The sequence below is a fragment of the Mya arenaria genome, chromosome 11 (genome assembly GCF_026914265.1).
Source record: "Mya arenaria isolate MELC-2E11 chromosome 11, ASM2691426v1".
NCBI lineage: Eukaryota > Metazoa > Mollusca > Bivalvia > Myida > Myidae > Mya > Mya arenaria.
In genome coordinates, this window is record NC_069132.1 from 47732851 (window position 1) to 47741405 (window position 8555).

General features: G+C 35.6%; 1 long non-coding RNA gene across 1 annotated transcript; it reads left to right on the forward strand.

Moving 5' to 3' along the window:
* The first annotated feature begins 5328 nt into the window (after positions 1-5328).
* Positions 5329-5990, forward strand: LOC128209905 (uncharacterized). The gene is made up of 3 exons (XR_008257074.1): positions 5329-5358; positions 5460-5575; positions 5839-5990. It is a non-coding gene; the product is annotated as an uncharacterized LOC128209905 (long non-coding RNA).
* The last annotated feature ends 2565 nt before the right edge of the window (positions 5991-8555 follow it).

The following is an 8555-nucleotide window of genomic DNA, read 5'->3' on the forward strand; positions in this document are numbered from 1 at the left end:
ATCGGTTCATTTACGCCCATCAGTTCTTTAACAAGTCCTTGTTTGGCCTTCTTTGCGCGTTGCTAGCCCATCAGTTATTTGACTAGTCCGTGTTGGCCTTCTTTGCACGTTGCTCGCCCATCTTTGCGCGTTGCTAACCCATCGGTTCTTTAACAAGTCCTTATTTTGCCTTCTATGCACGTTGCTCGCCCATCGGCTCTTTTACAAGTCCTTGTTTGGCCTTCTTTGCGCGTTGCTAGCCCATCGGTTATTTTATTAGTCCGTGTTTGGCCTTCTTTGCACGTTGCTCGCCCATCTTTGCGCGTTGCTCGCCCATCGGTTCTTTTACGCCCATCAGTTCTTTTGCAAGTCCTCGTTTGACCTTCTTTGCACGTAACTCGCCCATCAGTTCTTTAACAAGTCCTTGTTTGGCCTTCTTTTCGCGTTGCTCGCCCATCGGTTCTTTAACAAGTCCTCGTTGGCCTTCTATGCTTGTTGCTCGCCCATCAGTTCTTTTACAAGTCCTTGTTGGCCTTCTATGCTTGTTGCTCGCCCATCAGTTTTTTACAAGTCCTTGTTTGACCTTCTTTGCGCGTTGCTCGCCCATCAGCTCTGTTACTACCAGTCCTCGTTTGACCTTCGTTGCGCTTGCTCGCCTATCAGTGCTGTTACTAGTCGTCGTTTGACCATCTTTGTGCGTTATTATCCCCCGCCGAATCGAAGATTTCGGGAGGGGGATATTGTTTTGGCGTTGTCCGTCCGTCCTTCCGTCTGTCCGTCCTTCCGGGACCATATCTTGGTAGGCATTGATCAGAAAATGTTCAAACTTGGTCAGAATGTTCCCCTTGATCAAATCTCGATCACTTTTAAAAGTGGGTCACTTGGGGTAAAAAACTAGGTCACTAGGTCAAATCTTAGAAAAATCTTTGGAACATACTAGAGGCATTATACATGGTCAAATATTCATTAAACTTAATCAGAATGTTTTCCTTGATGAACTCTTTTGGTTGTCAATAAAACTGGGTCACATATGATCGAAAATTAGGTCATTAGGTCAAATCTTATCTTGTTCAGAACCATAGCATGGTAATTATTGGTCAAGTTATGTTCAAAATTGGTCATGATGTACCCCTTGAAGAAAAATGGATCACTTAAAAAAGTGGGTCATATGGGGTCAAAAACTAGGTCAGTAGGTCAAATCTTAGAAAAAACTTTGGAACATACCAGAGGCATTATACATGGTCAAATATTCATAAAACTTAATCAGAATGTTTGCCTTGTTGCACTAGTCCTCGTTTGGCCTATCCCTATAAAGCTTCTTTTAAAATATCGCCTAACCTTTGTGAAATAATCTTTATATGTTAAGAAAATGATTATAACGCTTTAAACGTTCAATTAACTGTTATACCAAACTGTTATATGGCATTTTTTTTACAGAAACCAATTATAACAAAGAAAACCAACATTATTTCTTCTTCTTTTTTAGATATCACACTTTGCACAAATGCAAAGGATCAGGGCATTTAAAAATGTGAAAAATGAATCTCAACTCATACAGATTTTATACAGAATCTGAACGTTCATTTATCACAGCTTCGGCTAATTTATGTATGATTATTCCTTAACTCTCAAAAATAAGACCGTATAGTTTGGTATTTTTCTCTTAAATTGTGCTATTTTGTAACATTCGTCTGCAGAAACAAAAGTTTCCGTCTGTTAAAGATCAGTTGGCAAATTTATGAGTACTGTTAGTGGTATATAAATGTGTTTAGTGACGGTATCATGTATAATTAATTGGACTAGGTCTGTTTTTGTAGGACATAAATCTGTGAAATTATCATAATGGAAATCAAAGGAGGTAAATAAATTGTTATAACTTCACGTTTTGACGTTGTTTATACTGGCTCCAGTAAGTAATTGTCGCCACTCTGACCTCATGTTCCCTCTGTCCTCGCCGCCCTGCGTTCTCCGTTTCACCGCCACCGCGCGGGCTGGATAATTAATGTGTGTGCATATAAGTATTCGGTGTAAATTTGGCATACTGAATTTCGCAAGAGCTCAAAAAAACCCGAACCTAACTCTTCTTTCCATTTGACCTTTTTTTAACAGAATATGTTTAGTAGGATACTGCGTTATTAGATTGAATGCAATATTATTTATCTGTAGATGTATATTTCGAGAAACTTGGCCGACAATGCTGTGGCTTGATAAGCTAGGCCCGGGCATATACCTAATTGTGCATTTTCAATCTTCGATGTGCATGAAAACACCCGCCCCCGGATCCCATTGTAGGTGGGCATGCATATATAATTTAGTCTAATCACGCCCTTTGTAAGCCAGCCAGAAATAGAAATGTACACAATACCCATTATACATTCCGAAATCTTTACATCCGCATCTATGTGCACGTTGAAGCCAGGTTATTATTTACAAAAAGCTTGAATATGATTTTATTTGTCAATCATCGACTTACTTGCAAAAACCTGATTATTGCCTCTGATAGAGAACACAATTTTGATAAAGACAGATGTAATTGTTTTTATCTGCCACTGTAAATCACCAAACCAGGACAGATCAAACAGGCAGCTTGTCTTGATACAGACAATATACGGGCATCAAACATCAAAAATATACACAACTGCATTTAGCGAACGTCAACACTCAAGTGGGTACCCTTGAGGTAAAAATAGGACTTGCTCTTTTTGATCTGTGGTGACAATTTATAGGTTCTGGTGCAGACCCGGCCATATATAAAACCCAAACTGCCCTTATCATAGCCTAAGATAAACAGTGGTAAAACGAAATTACTTTTATTACTTCTACTTAAATGTTAGGGTACAAAGTGTTCTTTAAAAGATACATTTTGTTCTTTGACGGCTCCTTACAAATATGTTAGGTATTCATTTCACAATATGTGACGCGTCACGGGATTTTTGGCCCAGTAGAAGGTGTCTGGGCGAATATAAATTCATTTTTGACCAAGATATGACAAATTTATTGTCTGATATATATGTAAAATCACTAAATCAATCCTTTTCCCGCAGTTTCATTCGATAAAACTGCGACATTTTGTACACAAATAACAAAAGTCATAAATTGAAAATTTATATACGATAATATTCAGCAAGAAAAATACTATAAAGAAACAAAAACACGGTTGCCATGGTAACCAATTGAAAAAACAACAACTTCATATACTTTTCTGCTTTTAAATACATTAAAGTAATAATGTCAAACTATGTTCTTATATAAAATAAACTGATCGTTAAAACGATTGTATGAATTTGATTTCATTGTTCCTCACTACTTGGATTGGAAAATTGAAAGGGCTTGAACATTCAAGCAGCTACACGAAAGCCTTCTAAATATTAGGCTAGGTCTAGAATTACAGGAGAGACTAATTAGAGAGACTGATTACGACTGATTTCTATGTCCGATTGTATTTTTATTTCACGAGTCGCATAAACTGTTATTATTTTGAACATACGAGGAAATTAAAATACTATATTTACTGAAAGAAAAACATCTTTTTTATGCTTATTTTCGGAGCTTTATTGGTATTTTTATATTTTTTCTAAATACCCCCTTCTTTGAAAAGACATTTGCTTCGCTGTTACCCGAGGGACGTCCCTCACTGATCTCTGATGACGTAGCTGTCATTTCTACGCCGGCTCGTGAACAATTTGTTCTCCATGAGTTTTTTTTTATAGTTTATTATTTACTCGTGTTTCAATGCAAACATTTTTATAAACTTTTGTTAATTCATTTATGTTCCAAATAATGACAGTAAATATTTTTTAATGCACGATTGAACAGGGCATAAATACATTACCAAATTACACTGGTCGCCATTTACTGAATGAACATTTGAAAGGTTGAACGTGTAAGCAAAACAAATGTGAATTAACATTAGATTAAAAACACTTTTCCAAGTGTAAGAGTTTGTTTCATGATACATGGGATATTCAATCACCCTGTCAGAGATCATTCAGATTCGCTTGAATGAAGACCACGCTTCGTTGTTCATTTGTTCACAAATTTTGAGGCGAGGTGGGGCATCGGTTTATTGTTGTGTGAACTTTCTTGTGCGCATTACAAAGTCATACAACATTTTAGATATAAGATATTAGATAGGTGATATAACATCCAATTAATGTTCGAACAGATGTTTTTTTTTCTGTAATGTTTTGCACAAAGCAAATATTCATTCAGCTTCAAGAAAACGTTTGCAAAACAGAATTACTATTTTTCTAATAAACGTTATTAATATCATTTATATATGTTTATTTGAAAAGATATCTTAAAGTTAACATAATCAATCTTTTTTAATATCAAAAGCATTATTTTTGGCAAAATGTACTTGTTCCAAGGTGAGGTACTTAGTTTTTATCAAGTGGAAGTAACAACAATTGATTTCAAAAGTAGTTCTTAAAGTTGATATTTTCACTCCTACTAAAATATTCAATCTTTTTCTCTGATAAAACTCCATATGTCATCGAAAAACATGAAAGAAAAGTTATTTTATATATATATACATCTTCTCATATATTTACATTGATAATTGTGTTACATAACAAGTACATATGCTATTGTTGTTTATGTATCACATTGTATTTTTTCCTGTGTTTTACAATGGCAACAGAAGTAACATTAATAATAAACAAGACAATATCTTAACCACGGTGACCAATTATAATACAGTACTTCTTTGATTAATTGTAATTATTGTTATTCAGTGTGAAAATACCACGTGGTTTGTGACGTCACATTTTGTTATAGCGAGAAGCAAGTTACGTTTCTGGTCCAAAAAGTTGTTTATATATATATTCACAATGTTTGCCTTAAAACGGAAGTCTCGGAATGCATATTTTATCCCCATGATATTTCCATACCTACAAATGAGGCACACACTACATAGAAATATTATATGTTTTTATTTTGTTATGACGAAAAGAAAAAAAAAACTATTTGGTTATAACGAAAATCAGTTTCTGGAGGATCAATTGCCGACCTCCCTCCTTCTTGCCATGAGCCCAATTAAAACCCGTTTTGCAATATTAGTTTACATAGCCAGTAGGTATGAGCATCTGTAATGTTTTACAACAATTAAAAGACATATATATGACAACTGAATGTCACCATCATACTGCATAGTATGTCACTCAATCAGGAAACTTCATGATTCAAACAAGACGTTGCATGTTCTTCATAACCTTGTCTGGTATTTTTTGACAAAGATGGTGTTGCTGAAGCAGCTTTGTTTGTTATCATTACTTGTCTTAATTAAGCGAATTCTTTTCATTGATTAATACGGGGTACGAATCATATTTTAATCATTATGAGTTACGTCCCCTTGTTATAATTTTGTCATTTGCATTGGTAAAAACTTTTTCAATCGTTAACAGTTGAATATTTCGTACATTCTTGCATGCATTTATTATTTGTTTTGCAATTAATTATGTACATTTATTTCATTACAGTTTCGACGTGCATGTATTTGCGACATATTACGAATACATGGATAGTCTGAGCTATGGGCTTCTGTTTTCTTTGCACCTTGTGACATTGCGGTTATAATGGAGTTTATGCGTCGTCGGTAGGTTTGAAGTGCACCTAGTTCGCCTTAATTGTGTTTCAGTTTAAACCCTTAAAACAATTAAATGTAACTTAAACATACGTTCATGAAGTAAACGTTGCCATTTTGTCTTTTTTTTCATTATCAAACTTGATAAAATGCATATTGACGCACATATGTTAAAGTGGTTACTTCAGGGATAAACCTTGATGTCGAACAACTGAAGCAAAACCATGTTTATCGGCACAATAATTTAATAAAAAAAAATGTTTTCTTTTTTTCAGAATGATGTGGCCTCCCCTTGCCGTGGGGAAGTGCAGCAGGCGGGCAAAGAAAACAAGGGAGAAGACGTAATTGTTCCTCCAGAAACTGCTTTTCGTTATAAACAAATAGTTTTTGCTTTTCGTCATAACAAAATAAAAACATATAATATTTCTATGTTGTGTGTGCCTCATTTGTAGGTATGAATATATCCTGGGGATAAAATATGGATTCCGAGACTTTCGTTTTAAGGCAAACATGTTGAATATATATATAAACAACTTTTTGGACCAGAAACGTAACTTGCTTCTCGCTATAACAAACAATATTTTGTACATTATCAGCATTTGCCCACGAATTTTGAAAAAAAATAGAAATTGCTTAATATATCGCTAAGTAACCGAGTATAGTGTACATTTTTCCGCTTAGCCTCCGCTAGGTTTTATAAAAATTGATATGAAAATAACAAACTTACAGCGATAATCATTTCAATCGAGCGGTATTTTGCTTCACGTTATAACAAAATGTGACGTCACAAAGCACGTGGTATGTCCACACTGGTTATTGATGAAAGAAGAGTTCATTGCATCAAGATATGTAGTTCTGTCAGCTTTTAAATAGTATATATATGTGAGATTACTAGCTTCGGTAACATTACTAATTCAGTATTCTTTATCAACAAAACACACGGCTAATGCTGGCCAAAATAAATTTCCATTGTGTAATGATGAATTAATGTAATAATGAAGTAAAGTAATGGTGACCTTGTACCCCATGGCTTACCAAGACAGTTTTAGCGCGTCTCTTTTTCGAAGAAAAATAGTCGTCGGCGTCGTCATATTGCAAAATCTTGGCCATAACTAAAAATGGTAATAGATATTCACATACAACTTTTACACATCATATAGCTAGTGGTAATGTGCACATATGTAGCAAGGTGATTAACTCTGGCTTTACTGAATGATAATTCTTAACTCGTGCGCCCATTGATAATTTAAAAAAACCCATTCAAAATCCTTAATTTGGCCACCGTTCACATGAATCTTTGCTCAGATATTACTCATGACAATATGCACATGCTATATTTATTGTCAAGTTATTCCCCTTAATAGTTTGAAAAAGTCATTTGAAAACTTCAACTTGGCCATAACTTAATAACTGTTTAAGATATTCACACGAAACTTTGAACATGTATTACCAGTGACAATGTGTATATGTTTAGAATGGCCCATAACTCTGAAAGTAGTTGTCGAGTTATTTCCGTATTTAACTGATAACAATTACAACAGACGAGCGTTGCTGTTTGCTCTGCGACACTCTTGTTTTTTATGAAAGCAGCTCTATCAATGGCCTTTATCTATATTCTAGTAAAGCCAAATACTTAAACTAAAAGTTTGAGTGGAAATAGTTCCGTAAATATTCATACACGAACTATAGTAAAAACGCGTCATGTGTCAATTATTTGATGACCATGAAAGACAAACGGCCGATCCTTGATTTACGACGTGTATGGTTGGTAAGGCAGAACCCCTTCATGGCGACTGAACGACCTTCTTCACGCACATTTATGGCTGCAATTCCAAGAATCCTCTTCCGGGCTTAATGGAAACTTTAATAGCTGCTCCTTGCGAGGCTTCGCCAGCCCGCGACATTTAATCCTAACACAGGAAAGCTATTGACAGGTCTTCCTATACTTTCTAAATAACGCACACGGATCGGTTACCGTTGACTATGCCTATCCCTTACCGTCACCCGGTAACAAGTTCTACTCGTAAAAATGTGTCAGAGTGCTGATTTTCACAGCTACTTGACCAGAAGCAGTATTTCCGGTTCCGGAAGTTGCGCAGACTTGCGACTATTTGCATTGGAATACGTCTCAAGATTAATGATAACTTGCATGATATCTCAGAGAAAACAGTTGTGAATGGGTAAAAAAAGATATCATTTTGACTTCCCAACTTGATCAAATATCTACTTTTAGTCTCAATAACGACAAAAAGACCAGAACGAAGTTTATGTAACGTTAACCATCACTTTTATCATTTGTTTCAATTAAAACATAAACTACCCTATTATAAACTATCCGTTAAATCAACCAATTTATCTAGAATGTTTTCTCCATCGCTTATTCAACAGATAATGTTGTTATCTGCATTAATATATAAATGACAATATTATATATCATTAGACGGTTAAAAAATTGCTGAATTTGTTCAAATACAAGAACCAGTTTATCTACATGTACAATTTAGGACATAGCTCTTAGCAATATGTTCCAACCCAGCAAAATAACCGTGTAATCACGTTTTATACATACTAATGACTACGAAACATTGTCTTTTTGACAAAATACAAAATAGATCACCATTGGTCAACTGTGACTAGTCTGCAGCGGTAGGGTCCAGCAGGCGGTGACACGTCTCCAGTCAAAACGTGACAGTCATAAAAGGCGACAGTTCCCCTCATAAAACACCGCCAGAACCCTCCCCGGACGCCTCTTTACTTGATGGTGGCTATTATCACGTGTTAGGGAATTGTAAATCGTCACGAACCCGTCCCCGCCTGCCGTCCACCGCTGTAACGTAATACTCAATCAGTAAAACGCTTTATTTCTCTGGTGATTGATCTTTGAGACGCTTCCTGTCTTAAAGCGAAGTTGGCGCCGGAAACAGAGTGTTGGTACAATAGTAACTGTCTCTCAGAACAAAAGTGCCTCTTGTACTAGAAAGGAAACAAAAGC